General features: G+C 45.8%; 2 protein-coding genes across 3 annotated transcripts in view; both read left to right on the top strand.

Annotated features, from left to right (window-relative positions):
• Positions 1-2674, top strand: part of LOC125722160 (NACHT, LRR and PYD domains-containing protein 12-like) — a 106726-nt gene extending 104052 nt beyond the window's left edge. The window contains exon 16 of the transcript XR_007386185.1: positions 2448-2674. The gene's annotated coding sequence lies outside the window, so the exon portion shown is untranslated. The remainder of the gene's footprint in view (positions 1-2447) is intronic.
• The window catches only part of LOC125722171 (keratin-associated protein 16-1-like), a 91987-nt gene that overhangs the window by 72617 nt on the left and 4450 nt on the right, over positions 1-14920 (top strand). The window lies entirely within an intron of this gene.

Below are 14920 nucleotides of genomic sequence, written 5' to 3'. Positions count from 1 at the left end.
ATCATCACAACAAAAACATAGCCCCAGTAGTCTGCCAGTAAATTCTGTTTCTGTTCAACAGGATAATCTGCAGCCAGGAGATTGGATCCTGGTCAAGGTCCTGTTGCGAAAGGATTGGAGCACGCCTCGGTGGGACGGACCTTATCAAGTCCTCCTCACAACACCAACAGCGGTGAAAATAGCAGAGCGACCTTCCTGGATACATAAGAGTCACTGTAAGCCCATCAAGCCCGTATCAGAGACCTCTGTACCTCCGGAGTAGCAGTGGAAGTCCGCTACAAAGGCGCAGTAAACTATAGGATACTGACGTCTCAACCCGGCGAAGAAAACAGGTGATCTGCACTCCATTTAGAATGGCTCTGATTGGGTGGGGATGCGGTAAGGTGACTCTTGCCGTAATTCTCCTTATGGGAATTGTTGGTCTGCTCTTGCACACACCAAAGCAGGTGTTTCGTCCACCTAGATGGACACATGACGTCTCCCACCTGAGACCTATCTCCACAAATGAGACCCATCCTTTCCTACAAAACTATTGGTACCGTTATGTTTATGATTCAGCAAAGAAAGACAATTTAACTAATTGTTATGTCTGTACTCATATGCCATCTCATGCCGATGGATTAACTATATATGGGAAACCTATGAATAAGTCACAAGCAAAGTGTGCTGCCTCTTTTTCAGGTGTAGGCTATCAGCATGATAATATAAAAATAGATGACACAGATCCATACACTGCTGGTTTGGGTAATGGCATATGTGCGCAGCAGTTTTGGATCGATTTTGCTATAAAAGTGCCAAATATATCCTTTCCCTTATCTGTCCACCTGAACATGGACCCTAAAACATTTAATCACTCAATATGTTACGACCAAATGAACGGCACCCACCACATGGGGAACACCACCAACTGTGCCCAAATACTAGAACACGGAGAAGGTGCCCCGGTAAACATAAGTGGATTTAGTAATGGCACCTACTGGGTGCAAGGAGTAGCTTGGTTATGTGGACCCCGCGCATATTTCATTTTGCCCTATAACTGGTATGGTGTGTGCGCTCCAATCTTTGTGTCAGACCATACTTTCCTGGTGTCACTGTCGTCTACACCAGCGAACCGCAGGCGCCGGTCCATCATAACTACAGCTTCTCTCCGTCCTCATGACAGTGTCTGGGGTTCAGATGTTCCCCAGGAGTTCAAACATTGGTCTACAGACCAGAAAGTATTAATGTCTCTTTTTCCCTGGGTAGGAACAGCAAAGAATACGTTACGATTAGAAACTATTGATTATCCTTTGGGGCTGTTCATAAATAACTCCATCATAATAAATGAGCAACAGAATGGAGAGATAGATGCTATTAAACAGATGGTCATTCAGAATAGAATGGTTTTAGACATACTTACTGCTGCACAAGGTGGTGTCTGCGTGCTTTTAAATAATACCTGCTGTACATATATTCCCGATAATGTGCACTCACCCAACATGACTGCAGCCTTGGACTGTCTGCGAGAACTTCAGAAAATCATGACCCTAGACCCTCATACTGGCCCCTCATGGTTGAATTGGTTTCTCACTGGGTCCTGGTGGCAGTTACTGCTAAAGTTCTCACTCCCCATTCTTGTTACATTATTATTTGTATGTTGTTGTTCCATTTGTATTTTACCCTGCCTCCGTTCTATGATACAACACACTTTTAATTCTGTTTTTCTGCTATATGCTGCAGAAGAACGGGTGGACTTACTAACCTTGTCTAGCCCTCTTAATAATGATGATGATGTGATCTGAATGACGGTTGTGCTGAAAGTGCTTTTGCAATTTGTACAATACTGATGTTTCTGATCATACTGTCATGATAAACAGGAGGGATTGTTAGGTTGAAGAAATTGTTATTAATCATTTGTTATCATTTCTGTATAATCAGCAATGAGTGTAAATATGTATATACATTATTTTGTTTTCCTTTAACCTCATACTCTAGATTATATTAGTTTACACGTATCCTGAGCACGTGTTTAATAGTTGTCCACCTGAGTAAAACCAGAACTTCTTCTTACTCTCACAGTCCTTTCTTTGTTCTCACTCCAAGACCCCTGCCCCCCATTGACTATAAATAAAGGTGCCAAGGGGAACCACCCTTTGTAACACATTCCTTTGTAGCGCATCCTGCAGAGAGTGAGGTTACCCTTGCGCAAGTAAAACTTTAAGTGTGTTGTCTCGTAATTAATAGTGTGTGCAGAGTTGGGGTGGAAAGCCTGTCGCTTTCCCCAACAGCTAAAATCATCCTAGTATTTGCAGCGACCGTCCAGTGCAGCCATGTATTTTTTGACTTGGCCACTAGCAGACCTCATACAGCTAGTCAATCTCTCACTGACTTTTTAAACCAATATGTTTATTTAATTGGGCTGTTGGTGAAATTTAACAAAATCATGGAACTGAGGTCATTGTTCTGAGGTGCCCCTGAGGAGAAGTTTGGGAACTGAAGCGGTGTTCATCTAGCCATCCAACTAGATATCAGTAACTTTTTAGAAAACAGAAGAAATTATTACTAGTTTTTATTGTGTTATTCTTAATTTGCACACGCTAATGTTAAATTGTGTATTTTGTTCTAAGCCAAAGTACATTTGCTACCCAGATAAACAGCTTTAAACATTTCTTTGGACTGCCTAAGACTTTTGCACAGTACTGTGTTTAACAAAAAATAAATGACTGTCTTCAGTGAGCTGAATAACATAAAAAAATATTGTTTAATAGTTTTTTTCTCTGACTAAAATGTAACTAAATGTAATCCTGATTGGGGGAGCGGGGGGGCTATCCCCTTCTCCTGTATATGTACATTTTATATATTATATATTTATGTCCATTTTTGTCCGTCAGACAGAACGGGCAGGTGCCCAGGCACCCTTGCCACCCCCAGCCCACTGTAAAAGGTCTGGATGCTCCTCCGTCAGACAGAACTGGCAGGTGCCCATGCACCCTTACTCCTCTGCCCCCACTTATCTATCTGACTCAGATAAATTGATACATAGATAGATACTGAAAGCCTGACGCTTTCCCCAACAGCTAAAATCATCCTAATATTTGCAGCGACCGTCCAGTGCAGCCATGTATTTTTTGACTTGGCCACTAGCAGACCTCATACAGCTAGTCAATCTCTCACTGACTTTTTAACCAATATATTTAATTATTTAATTGAGCTGTTGGTGAAATTTAACAAAATCGTGGAACGGCTGAGGTGCCCCTGAGGAGAAGTTTGGGAACTGAAGCGGTGTTCATCTAGCCATCCAACTAGATATCAGTAACTTTTTAGGAAACAGAAGAAATTATTACTAGTTTTTATTGTGTTACTCTTAATTTTCACACTTTCTAATGTTAAATTGAGTTTTTTGTTCTAAGCCAAAATACACTTGCTACCCAGATAAACAGCTTTAAACATTTCTTTGGACGGCCTACGACTTTCGCACAGTACTGTGTGTTTGACAAAAAATAAATGACTGTCTTCAGTGAGCTGAATAACATCAAAAATATAGTTTAATAGTTTTTTTCTTTGACTAAAATGTAATTAAATGTAATCCTGATTGGGGGGGGGGGGGATATCCCCTTCTCCTGTATATGTACATTTTATGTATTATATATTTATGTCCATTTACTGTATTCCCTCCCTGTACAATGACAATAAAGGCTTTCTGTTCTGTCCTATTAATGTCCTGCTTCAGCGTCACCCAAAGCATAACTGAGTAACATAATGAAACCACAGTCTGCTGGATTAAGTTAAATTCACTGTATTACTGCAGCTGAACATTACTGACACAATCACACTGAAGCAATGTGTATAATAATCATTTAACAGGAGACATAACAGACACAAAAAACACTGGAAAATATAATTATGTCCTGTTACTATCCTGCTTCAGTGGATTAAAGTAAATAAAATTATTATAAATATATTTCAATAAATAATGAAATTTGTTTTGTTAAATAATTAACAGCCTTGCCACCCCCACCCCCCAGTACTAGGTCTGGTTGCTCCCCCGTCGGACACAAGGGGCAGCTACCCAGACACCCTTGCCACCCCCACCCCACTGTAAAAGGTCTGGTTACTCCCCCGTCGGACAGAACAGGCGGGTGCCCCGTCAGCCTTGCCACCCCCGCCCCATTGTAAAAGGCCTGGTTATGCCCCATGAGACAGAACGGGTGGATGCCTAGGGTCCCTTAACCCCCCCCCCCCCCCACCACACTGTAAAAGGCCTGGTTACTCCCCCGTCGGATAGAAGGGGCAGGTGCCCAGACACCCTTGCCACCCCCACCCCACTGTAAAAGTTCTGGTTATGCCCCGTCAGACAGATTGGGCAGGTGCCCAGTCAGCCTTGCCACCCTCACCCTACTGTAAAGGTCCTGGTTATATCCCATCACGCAGAATGGGCTGGTGTGTGCAGGGTCCCTTCCCCCCCCCACCACACTGTAAAAGGCCGGGTTACTCCCCCGTAAGACAGGACGGGACAGCCTTGCCACCCCCAACCTCACTGTAAAAGGTCTGGTTATGCCCCCATAGGACAGAAGGGGCAAGTGCAAAGACACCATTGCCACCCCGACCCCACTGTAAAAGTTCTGGTTGTTCCCCCGTCAGACAGAGAGGGGTCTGGTGCCCAGGCACCCTTGCCACCCCCACCCCACTGTAATAGGTCTGGTTATGCCCCCGTCAGACAGAACGGGCAGGTGCCCAGGCACCCTTGCCACCCCCAGCCCACTGTAATAGGTCTGGTTATGCCCCCGTCAGACAGAACGGGCAGGTGCCCAGGCACCCTTGCCACCCCCACCCCCCTGTAAAAGGTCTGGTTATGCCCCCGTCAGACAAGACGGGCAGTTTCCCAGACACCCTTGCCACCCCCAGCCCACTGTAATAGGTCTGGTTATGCCCCCATAGGACAGAAGGGGCAGGTGCAAAGACACCATTGCCACCCCGACCCCATTGTAAAAGTTCTGGTTGCTCCCCCGTCAGACAGAACGGGCAGGTGCCCAGGCACCCTTGCCACCCCCACCCCACTGTAATAGGTCTGGTTATGCCCCCGTCAGACAGAACGGGCAGGTGCCCAGGCACCCTTGCCACCCCCAGCCCACTGTAATAGGTCTGGTTATGCCCCCGTCAGACAGAACGGGCAGGTGCCCAGGCACCCTTGCCACCCCCAGCCCACTGTAAAAGGTCTGGATGCTCCTCCGTCAGACAGAACTGGCAGGTGCCCATGCACCCTTACTCCTCTGCCCCCACTTATCTATCTGACTCAGATAAATTGATACATAGATAGATACTGAATCCCTCCCACGCCCGGCTGGCAAAAGCCACAAAATTTATCTGCATGCATTATCATTAATAACAGACGTGTAAAAATATACACAGACATCCATTGACAATCCACCATTGGATTCATTTGCTATTGCAGATTAACATTCTATACAGTGACTGTAGTCAGTTATAATGTCTCTCTATCAAGCTGCTGCCATATTTCTTACATCCACTGGTCACGTCAATTCACAGAAAAGCGATCATTCCGGAAACAATGTGTACTTTTCAGGGACGCCACTAGGGGGAGACAAAACACAGATTACTAAATAAAATAGGATCAGAATTAAATTATAAGAAAGCGGATCTATGCGCGATATGAAATACCATGATTACTCCATTTTAACGGGACATTTCTTTTATGCAAGTTTGTAACTAGCAGTCATTTTCATTCTTTCATAATAATAAAAAAAATAATATTATCAGCCATAAATCATCCATATATTTTGCAGAAACAGATATCGCGCCACTGAAGTTCAGCACTTTCCCGTTTTAGATGAATGTGATGTTGCTGTTTCCTGCAGGCGACCTTTAAAAGTCCAAGACAGCAGCGGTTAGATGCAGCGTGTGCAGCGGCCATATTTACGGACAAAATCAAGCTGCTGACTAAGACTTAGTTTGTGGTTAATTAATACATAAGTAACAGCATAATACTACATTATTTGTGCTTATAAAGTGTTACCGATGAGAGAACACTTTGAAAATCAGTAAATAACATTTTCTCTTGCCTTCACTGTAAATCAGACCTAGACGTGTTTGAGTAGATTACCAGGTTTCCTCTGGTTATTGCACTTACCGCACACAATATGGAGAAAATGTAAGTGAACCGAAATCTCCATGCAATGAATTAGCATCCTGTGAGTATCAAGTGCTGCACGCCATACATTAGCAATGGGCATCAGATCACTGTATTCAACAGGGTGAGGGGTTATTCAGGAAGGACGAGTGTATTATTATAAAACAGACTGATAAATCAGCTTGTTTAAGCAGTTATTACTGTATGTCTTGTTCAATAATCCAACATACTTTCCCAGCTGGCAGCTTTCAAAGAAGATTGACCTCATTGTTACTGCAAAACTCGACATTTATGAAGGCCTCTATACCTTAACAAGCTTACGGTTAAATGCAGCACGGCCCTTGATTTCCTGTCTGAATGTCTGGAGGTGATTTTCTGTACTGAGTTGAATGCATGAATCCATTTCCAAAAGCTGTTTATCTGGGTCCCCGCGATGGGGCCCCTTGGATATGGTGCCAGTATCTCACAGGCCTTGGACACCGAATCACTCAGGCATTTCTGAGTCGCATCTTTATTTAGCCTGATCTTTATTTTTTGTCTGACAAATTTAACACAAACCAGTGTGTGGCCTGGATGACACACTAATGAAAGCTAATTCAGTGGCAGGAAAAGGTTTCCCGCTTATTTACATATATGTCAGAGGTTCACAGGGCTGCCAGCTTTGGTCTCCTGGCTGCTGTGACATTTTCAATTCGAGACAAATCTGCACACGCATTTACATGTATGTAACAGTTATATTACCTTGTAAATAATCTGTAGGGTTTGCAAGCTACTCAAACGCCTCTGATGTAACTAATTATAAATTTATAATAGAAAAATATAGAATTTCCTATCCCAGGAACAACAGGCGCAGGCGGGAACCAACCCTGGGTGGGAACCAACCTTGGGCGGGAACCAACCCTAGGCAGGAACCAACCATGGGCAGGAACCAACCCTGGCTGGAAATCAACACACCACAGGGCGCACACATTCACACAGCCACACTCACACAAGTACAGAGCCAATTCAGAGACGCCGATCAGCCAACCCTGAACGCCTTTGGACTGTGGGAGGAGACCGGAGCAGCACTGAAACACCTCGTTCCAAACGGGCTTCAGTGCAGGTAATATATTAAGGCAGTGTTATGGCGGGGCGTCTGTGATGGGGGGGTGAGAGGTGGTGTTCAGGCTTAATCCAAAGTAGATTAGTGGGTCTCATTAGGAACAATGACGACCTGCCCTATAGAGAGGAGGTGAAGAGACTGGTGGGATGGTGCAGTGACAACAGCCTGATCCTGAATGTGGAGAAGACCAGGGAGATGATCATGGACTTCAGGAGGAAACAGCCCAGTCATTCAGCACTCGTCACTGACAACAGTGCTGTGGAGGTGGTCAGCAGCGTCAGATTCCTGGGGGTGCAGATAACTGACAGTCTGGACTGGTCACCAAACACAACATCACCGGTTAAACGGGCTCAGCAGCGTTTGCACTTCCTGCGCCGGATGAAGAGAGCTTTCCTCTCCCACCCTCAGCACCTTCTACCGAGGCACCATAGAGAGCGTGCTGACCAGCTGTATCTCCATCTGGTTTGGCAGCTCGAAAGCCTCAGACAGGAAATGGCTGCAGAGAGTGGTGAGGCCTGCAGAGAGGATCATCGGGACTTCTCTTCCATCCATCCAGGACATTGCGCACAAACACTGTCTCAGCAGAGCCTGTGACATCATCAGAGACTCCGCCCACCCCCACCACGGACTGTTCGCCCTGCTGCCCTCTGGGAAGAGGCTTTGCAGCATCAGGACCAGGACAGTCAGATTCTGGAATAGTTTTATTCCTGAAGCCATTAGACTCCTGAACTCTCAATACCTCATGGCAGCCCCCCCCCCCCCCACACACACTCCGTCTCTCTCCATCCATCCACATGTCACTTTCAAGAGCTGCTTTTTTTTAAATTGTCTACTGCAATATGTCTGAAACGGCGATGTACACTGGTGTTTGCTGCTATAGTGCTGTTAATATATTTTTATGCATATTCTATGTTAATTCCGCTTTATATTTTTTTTAATACACTCTTTTGGGCCGATGATGAGTCAATGCAATGTAATTATGCTCTGATGTGCACTAACTGGTGTATGTTCTGAATGACAGTGAAGTAGCTATTCTATTCTATTCTATTCTATTCTATTCTATTCTATTCTATTCTATTCTATGTCTGGATAAGTATGGGCTGGAATACAGAGAGAAGCTGGTGGCCAAAGCAGTGAAGGTCATGAGTGGCAGATGCTCTGGGGTCCAAACAGGCGTTAGAGAGGTTGCCAGATATGCATTTTATGTTCACTGCAGCCCACACTGTTTGCATCTTGTCATTGTTGATTGCAAGGTCGTAGATTTGCTCTGGACATTGGTGGGGACCTATGACTCCACCCCCCCCCCCCCCCCCCCATCCACTGCCCCACCCACCAACCCCGCCACCCCAACTCCGTCCACAGAATGCATGTTTTTTTAATATGCTGCAAAATGCAAAATCACTTTACATTGATACTAGCAATGCTTCGATTGATATTAATCCACTCGAAATGCAATTCATTAAGTTAAATTAAGGAATAGTGTAATGTCAAAGGAATGTTTAATAACTGACAAAAAGATAGTTTAATAAAGACTATTCTTTATTGAGCCATAGTGCAAATGAAACATCTCAAACATCTGTATATATAAAAGTAGATTACATCTAAACATGAACTACTGTTAGGTACCACACAACAGCTCAATGCCTATTGCTCCTATATGAAGGAGCCAAAAACATGCCTTCGCCGCTCGTTAACAAATAAACTGCTGGCATATTTGTCTGACATCAATATTGTCCAGACTGTTCTGGTGGACATGGCATACAGCAGCATTGTTCAGTCGCATTTGTGTCATTGTTGATCTGACCAGGTTTTTAGTCTCCTGAGAGACTGAAACTCCTTTCAGCTTCAGCTGATGACACCAGGGTAACTAAAAGCCGTCTGACAAGGGTTTCAATTTGATCAAATAGCCCCCTCACCTCCACTGGCATTCCTCTCATGATAGTAGCCACTTCTGTACTAGATTTGAAATTGTATTCGGACTTGAACATGGCTAGCTGAACTTTTAGAGTCTCCCTGTTAAGTTCTGGATACTGATCAGCAATATCATCCACCTCTCCTGTGAGAAGAATGTCTTCCAGCCTGTTCAAGACACCTAGATCTGGTTGGTTAAACCTCTCCTGAAACTGGACATCAACACAATACAACAATTTGTAAAACTCTGCTCTGTAATACTCTTCAGGTGACTTGTGAGTGTGCTGGCTAGCCCCACCGGTATATCTCCTTGATGTTTGTCTTTGGTGAGGCATCTGAATGGGTTTAACCCTACTATTACCCTAGGGTCGGTCAGAAATACTAGAAATTCACTGCCTGTGGTCTTAACGGGTCAGCCACGACCCAGGGTACAATAAGAGATCATAAAACAATAAATACTGGCCAAACTGAAGTTACAGTATAAACACACTCTCAGCTCACTCGGGCCCCACACCCCCACACAACTCTGTCAGGCAGCAGGCCTCTCCCATCCCCCGACCTGTAGCCAGGGGCTTATCTCTTCACACCTCCCCCGAGTAAAAAAACAGAGACAGCCCAGGCAAAACTGGCCCAGACCAGTTCAGTTTGGTGATTGTGACTGGAGAGAAAGCATCTAATTTGCAGAGGTAAAAATGGCTAAATTCACAGCACTCCAAGCTATGGATCATATCCTAGCTGAAGGACAAGTTACAGAGTGGCACAGCGACACTGATTAGGTGGACTCAGAGGAGGAAGACATTGTGGAGTGTCAGTCAGAAGACACAGACACAGAGTCTGAGGAGCAGATCACCTCTGAAGCAGTTTCCCCACCAGCTGAAGTACTACAGTCCAAGAATGGCAGCATCTCCTGGAGGTTAGTACCACCTGACGAGACTCGCAGGACAGCTGGCAGGGCAGCTGCTGAAAATATCATCAGAATGACTCCTGGGGTCAGAAGGTTTGCCATAACAAGGATAAGTGACATCAAAACAAGTTTTGAACAGTTCATGCCATCATCACTGAAAAAAATAATACTTGATATGACAAACCTAGAAGGACAAAAAGTCTACAGAGACACATGGATTGACTTTGAGGAAGAATTCCTGGATGCTTATATTGGAATTCCTCTTCTTGCTGGAGTGTACCGATCCAGCAGTGAGGCCACAGCCAGTCTCTGGGACACAGCAACAGGCAGAAATATTTTTCGGGCCTCGATGTCACTGAAGAGCTTCCACATGATCTCGAGAGTCCTCAGGTTTGACAACCGAGACATGAGAGCAAGACGTGACAAGCTTGCTCCCATAAGGGATGTCTGGGAGAGATGGGTGCAGCGCCTGCCTTTGATGTTCTATCCAGGGCCAGAGGTTACCGTAGACGAGCGTCTTGTGCCTTTCATGGGAAGATGCCCTTTCCGGCAATACATGCCCAATAAGCCAGCCAAATACGGGATAAAAATCTGGGCAGCCTGTGATGCAAGAACAAGCTATGCTTGGAACATGCAAATTTACACAGGAAAACCTGAAAGTGGCATCCCTGAGAGGAACCAGGGAAGACGTGTAGTCCTCGACTTGACAACTGGACTGCGCGGACACAATATTACATGTGACAATTTTTTTACAAGTTTTGATCTTGGACAGGAACTTCTGAGGCTAAAGCTCACCATGGTGGGCACTATCAAAAAAAAATAAACCTGAGCTGCCCGCTGAAATTGTGATTTTGAAGAACAGGGCACCACTGTTTCAAAAAAACCGGAGTGTGATTCTCATGTCCACACTCCACAAGGACACTGCTGTGTCATCAGCAAAAGAGAAAAAGCCCATCATCATTTTGGATTACAGTAAAAACAAAGGAGGGGTGGACAAGCTGACTGCCACCTATACATGCCAGCGCATGACCAGGAGATGGCCAGTGGTATTGTTCTACAATATCCTGGATGTGTCAGCCTACAACGCATTTGTGTTGTGGACCCAAATCCACCAAGGGTGGAATGCAGGGAAGAATCAAAGGCAAAGAATGTTTCTCCAAGAACTAGGGGATTCTCTTATAAAGGGACACATTGAAAAAAAGGAACGGGTCCCCCGAGACCCAGCCGCTGCAGCAGTGATCAGACAGCTGCAGACCACGGCAAGCACTCCGTCCACGTCAGCAGGAAGACGAAGAGCTTCAGCACCAGCATCCTCCTCAGCCAGCCCGGCCACAGCCAGCCCTGCCACAGCCAGCCCTGCCACAGCCAGCCCTGCCACAGCCAGCCCGGCCACAGCCAGCCCTGCCACAGCCAGCCCTGCCACAGCCCTGCCACAGCCAGCCCTGCCACAGCCAGCCCTGCCACAGCCAGCCCGGCCACAGCCAGCCCTGCCACAGCCAGCCCTGCCACAGCCAGCCCTGCCACAGCCAGCCCTGCCACAGCCAGCCCTGCCACAGCCAGCCCTGCCACAGCCAGCCCGGCCACAGCCAGCCCGGCCACAGCCAGCCCTGCCACAGCCAGCCCGGCCACAGCCCGGCCACAGCCAGCCCTGCCACAGCCAGCCCTGCCACAGCCAGCCCTGCCACAGCGAGCCCTGCCACAGCCAGCCCAGCCACAGCCAGCCCTGCCACAGCCAACCCTGCCACAGCCAGCCCGGCCACAGCCAGCCCGGCCACAGCCAGCCCGGCCACAGCCAGCCCTGCCACAGCCAGCCCTGCCACAGCCAGCCCGGCCACAGCCCGGCCACAGCCAGCCCTGCCACAGCCAGCCCTGCCACAGCCCGGCCACAGCCAGCCCTGCCACAGCCAGCCCGGCCACAGCCAGCCCTGCCACAGCCAGCCCTGCCACAGCCAGCCCGGCCACAGCCAGCCCTGCTACAGCCAGCCCTGCCACAGCCCTGCCACAGCCAGCCCTGCCACAGCCAGCCCTGCCACAGCCCTGCCACAGCCAGCCCTGCCACAGCCAGCCCTGCCACAGCCCGGCCACAGCCAGCCCTGCCACAGCCAGCCCTGCCACAGCCAGCCCTGCCACAGCCAGCCCGGCCACAGCCAGCCCTGCCACAGCCAGCCCGGCCACAGCCAGACCTGCCACAGCCAGCCCTGCCACAGCCAGCCCTGCCACAGCCAGCCCTGCCACAGCCACAGACCCAGACCCAGAGAGGCCGCTGGATTACAAAAGAAAGCGCTGTCAGGTCTGCCCAAGCAGCAAGGACAGAAAAACCAATTCAATGTGTGTCAAATGCAAGAAATATATTTGCAAAGAGCACACTAAACATGTCACTTACTGTCCTACTTGCACATAGTGTAAACATACAGTACCAATCCTGCTCCTAGAGAGCTACCACCCTACCACCGTACTATTAATTCTATTGGTTTGATTGTTTGTAATTTATTTTGTATTTTATTTTGTGTTACTTGTTTGGCTTTGTCTTTGTGATTTGAATTAAAGTTCAACTTTTGAAAAAAAAAAAACTTTTTTTGCCTTCTTCTTGAAGTAAATATATATGGGTCAAAACCGACCCTAACACCACAGATGTTACTAATATAAATAATATTGATATTGATAGTAATATTATTAAAATAAAAAATTGTAATTTTTTTTTATTTTTTTACAGTTGTGTTCTAATACCCCTCAGTAATAGTCAGATAACATATAAACCTTTGATTTATTTATATAATTCTCCTGAGGTTTATTTTACCTATTTTTTTGGACTGGGCCGTTCTATTGACATCATAAGTCTCATCTTCAGAGGGCCACACCAAAAATTTTAAAACCAAATTTTAAAATCTTTTCATGGATAAGGAAGCCTAACAAGGCATCCAAGAGGTAAGGAAACAAACTGGATGATAAAAAAATGTTTGAGGGTTGAGGGAGGCTGATTTAGGACACGGGTCGGTACCGACCCGACCGGCCACGCCCAAGATAACAGATGGGTGGAAATGCTAGGATAATAGTAGGGTTAATGCCAAGAGAGTCCACCATTTTCACTGCATTCTTAAAAATCTCCTGAAATCTTTCTTCATTCCTTTTGAACTGGAGAGTTGATGTAACACACTCTATTGATTGTTGCATTCCTGCAATAGTTGCAATCCATTTCTGCAGAGACTTGTTCAGACATTCTAGCTCCTCAATAACTTCTAATGCCAAAAGAAGCCCCAGCACAGTTTTACCTTTTCCAAACCTCTCACGCAGTCCATTCGCCCTGGCACCTGTGCTAGATCCAGTTGCTGCCATCTCCTCTAAGCTTGTCAAGACACTTTCATAGTGAGACAGCACTGCTTTGATAGCAGTTCCCCTTACTGTCCTGGTACATCTGAATCTGCTGCCACAGCTGCAAACATAGCTGTGAATTTTCCAGACTGTTTGCTTAATGACCCTAGATCATGTACCCACTCTAAAGCATCTCGAATTAAAGGACTAGCTTGGCACGCAGCCTGTGTGATTAGGTTAAGGCAGTGAGTTCCACAGTGTACATATAAAGCCAATGGCTGATATTTCTTCAGTACTGCCTGAGCACCTGAATATGCTCCAGACATGTTGGCAGCACCATCATATGTCTGACCTCTTAAGCATGTCATCGGAATATTCAACCTCAAAAGCACATCCACAGCCATCTTGGCAATCTCCACTCCTGTAGTTCCTGAGACCTCATATAAGCCAATAAAAACCTCATGTGGAACCAGGTCCTCATCCACATATCTTAAACATATAGACTCTTGCTCTGCACCTGAGATATCTTGAGTACCATCTATAATGATTGAGAACTGCAGGACAGATAGAGACTGGATCGTCTGTGCAATATTTCTGACAATGCTGTTTCCTAACATCTGCAAAATCTCATTTTGCACTTGTGGAGAGGTATAGTCATGACAATGGCATAGCCAGTCAGAAAGGCAGGCATCATCCTTGGCTTTATATTTTAAATATTGAAATAGGTTACCATCATCTTTGTCATGACCACGCAGTGCCAAACCCTGCCTAGTAAGATACTGTACTGCACCTACAATAATTTGTAAGCAGTGTCTGGCATTTTCCTGTTGTTTTGACCAGGCAGTTGAGAGTTGTGTATTTATTGGCACTGCTTCTTGACAACTAACTGTGACTGCATGATGATGGGATTTAGTATTTTGATGGCGTTCAAATCTTTCAAGAGCATTTTTCCAGGGAACCCCTTTGAGCAGAATGCAGGGTCTGCCTTTTTTGGCATAGTACTTTTCTGTATGGTATATATTTTCACACAGTGAAAACAGAGAATTCCCTTAACTGTGGGGCTATAATGAAGCCATGGATATTCTTTGTACCACCTTTCCTGAAAATGGAGGACCCTATTGGACAATGTTTGAACAGGGATGGATTTGGCGTTAGGCTGGTTTGGCTTATTTGTAATATGCAGAATATCCCCACTACTACAATGTTCTTCATTGTTGTCACTTTCACTGCTACTCTCCCTGCTGCTCACTACAGGTGGACCAGTTTCCTTAGAAATACACCACATTATACAATTAGTCATACTGTAAGACTGACTATGATGATACATATGTGACTTTATGAGAACACACCACTCATTTTATTTAGATAACATATTTATGATTATGTGCTTAAAGGGACAGTTCACGCAAAAAATGAAAATTCTGTCATCATTTATTCATCCTCCACTTGTCACAAGTCTTTTTAAGTTTTTTTTCTTCTGATGAACACTAAAGAAGATATTTTGAAGAATGCTGAAAACCTGTAGCCATTGATTTACATAGTATTTGTTTTTCCTGCTACGGAAGTC

The sequence above is a fragment of the Brienomyrus brachyistius genome, unplaced genomic scaffold (assembly GCF_023856365.1).
Source record: "Brienomyrus brachyistius isolate T26 unplaced genomic scaffold, BBRACH_0.4 scaffold37, whole genome shotgun sequence".
In the NCBI taxonomy this organism is placed as follows: domain Eukaryota; kingdom Metazoa; phylum Chordata; class Actinopteri; order Osteoglossiformes; family Mormyridae; genus Brienomyrus; species Brienomyrus brachyistius.
Note: the sequence above shows the minus strand (reverse complement) of the source record. Positions and strands in the feature narration are given on the sequence as shown.